This window comes from Cryptomeria japonica, chromosome 9, assembly GCF_030272615.1.
Source record: "Cryptomeria japonica chromosome 9, Sugi_1.0, whole genome shotgun sequence".
In the NCBI taxonomy this organism is placed as follows: domain Eukaryota; kingdom Viridiplantae; phylum Streptophyta; class Pinopsida; order Cupressales; family Cupressaceae; genus Cryptomeria; species Cryptomeria japonica.
In genome coordinates, this window is record NC_081413.1 from 373,896,304 (window position 1) to 373,898,761 (window position 2,458).

General features: G+C 38.3%; 1 non-coding gene across 1 annotated transcript; it reads left to right on the top strand.

The window, feature by feature from the left end:
- Positions 1-1,714: 1,714 nt before the first annotated feature.
- TRNAH-GUG (transfer RNA histidin (anticodon GUG)) lies at positions 1,715-1,789 on the top strand. Its single transcript has one exon. It is a non-coding gene; the product is annotated as a tRNA-His (tRNA).
- The last annotated feature ends 669 nt before the right edge of the window (positions 1,790-2,458 follow it).

Sequence of the window (2,458 nt, forward strand, 5' to 3'; positions counted from 1 at the left end):
CTCTTGGAACCTTGTTTTGGAGCTTATACCTCAAAATATTTGGTTTCAAAGCATCAAAATTGGTGTTTGGAGGGACAACAAGCTTTCAAGACGCAAGTCCCTATTCTGGAGCCCATAGTGTCAAAACGTGATTTTGATGCACATCGTGCTCTTAGAACCTCATTTCGGAGCGTGTGGCTCGAAAGCTCCACTTTAAAAACATCAAAATCAATGTTTAAAGGAACAACAAGGTTTCACGACACAAGTCCCAATTCAGAAGCTGATGGTTTCAAAACACGATTTTGACAAACATGGTGTTCTTAGAACCTCATTTCGGACGTTGTGCCTCAAAAGCCTCAATTTTGGAGCATAAAAATTAGTGTTTGGAGGCACAACAAGGTTTCAACACACACGTCCCAATTCTAGAGTCGGTAATGTCAAAACGCAATTTTGATGTACATCGTGCTCTTAGAACCTCATTTTGGAGCTTGTGCCTTGAAAGCCCTGATTTTGGAACATCATAATGTTTTGAGGCACAACAAGGTTTCAAGAAGCAAGTCCCTATTCCGGAGCCTGTAGCGTCAAAATTCCATTTTGACGCACATCATTCTCTTAGAAGCTTATTTCGGAGCTTGTCCCTCGAAAGACCCAGTTTTGGAGCATCAAAATCAATATTTGGAGGCATAACAAGGTTTGAAGATGCAAGTCCCGATTCTAGAGTCAATAGCATTAAAACCTTATTTTGGCCCACATCGTGCTCTTAGAACCTCATTTTGAAGCTTGTGCATCAAAATCAGTGTTTTGAGGCACAACAAGGTTTCAAGATGAACGCCCCGATACTAGAGCGAGTAGCGTCAAAATACAATTTTGGCAAACATGGTGTTCTTAGAAACTCATTTTGGAGGTTGTGCCTGAAAATCCTTGTTTATGGAGTATAAAAATTAGTGTTTGGAGGCACATCAAGGTCTCAAGACACAAGTCACAATTCCAGGGGCTGTAGCGTCAAAACGCAATTTTGATGTACATAGTGCTTTTAGAACCTGATTTCGGAGCTTGGGCCTTGAAAGCCCTGATTTTGGATCATCAAAATCAATGTTTTGAGGCACAACAAGGTATCAAGAAGCAAGTCCCTATTCTGGAGATTGTAGCGTCAAAATTCCATTTTGACGCACATTATTGTTTTAGAAGCTCATTTCAGAGCTTGTGCCTTGAAAGACCCAGTTTTGGAGCATCAAAATCAATGTTTGGAGGCACAAAAAGGTTTCAAGATGCAAGTCCCGATTCTTGAGCCAGTAATATCAAAATTCAATTTTGATACACATTGTGCTCTTAGAACCCTGTTTAGAAATTGTGCCTCAAAGCGCCATTTTTGGAGCATCAAAATCGATGTTTGAAGGCACAACAAGGTTTCAAGAAGCAAGTCCTGATTCTAGAGCCGGTAGCATCAAAATACGATTTTGACGCACATCGTGCTCTTAGAACCTTGTTTTGGAGCCTGTAGTGTCAAAACGTGATTTTGATGCATATCGTGCTCTTAAAACCTCATTTCGGAGCGTGTCGCTCGAAAGCTCTAGTTTCAAAACATCAAAATCAATGTTTCGAGCTTGCCAACAGAACTGAAGAGTTCATAACTAACTAATAATATAATAGTTTCATTATTAGTTCATTTTCGGGGCTTAGAACCATTCTTCTTGAAATGGAATGACCGTAGACAGAGACTGTCAATTAGTTTGGGGCGGACGTAGCCAAGTGGTTCTAAGGCAGTGGATTGTGAATCCACCACGCGCGGGTTCGATCCCCGTCGTTCGCCCGGTAAAAAAAATCGACCGGATTCAATTCATTGTGATTTTCTATCATGAATCAAATGATGAGTGATTGACGATACATTATGTTATGTGTATATGTATATACATATAACAAATGTTATGTATGTATGTTGCTATATACATAAAACAAAATCTAATAATAAAATAGAGATATCTAAAAAAAGAACAAACTGAATCGATGGGAGGATTGGGATCTTTCCAAAACTATTTCCTTGGTTTTGCATTGATTCATTGAAATAACCATACACGACATCACATATAACATAACAAAAGCATTCATTTGGAGGCAGTAACCAAATCGAATCCCAAACCTATCTTCTCCTCTTATCATTTGCCATGCAGTCAATTGGTTTTTTTATTCTATTATTTGAATAAAGAGAACTAAGTTCTTAATTAGCGGGGAGTTCCATCCGCTTCAAATTAATGAATAAAATTGCATTGATCTGGGAATGGAGGAAGGGTCTTTTGCTTGGCTTCCTCCATTTACTCAGGAGAGAATGAGGTTTAAGATGTGAGGGGGCTAAAAAAACAAAACAAAAAAAACAATGTCAAACAATGTAACATGCTACAATTATATAATATAAATAAGGCAAAGCTCAACTCAAAATTAGATCAAACGAATCACAAGTTCGGAAGATAAAAAAGAAATAAAA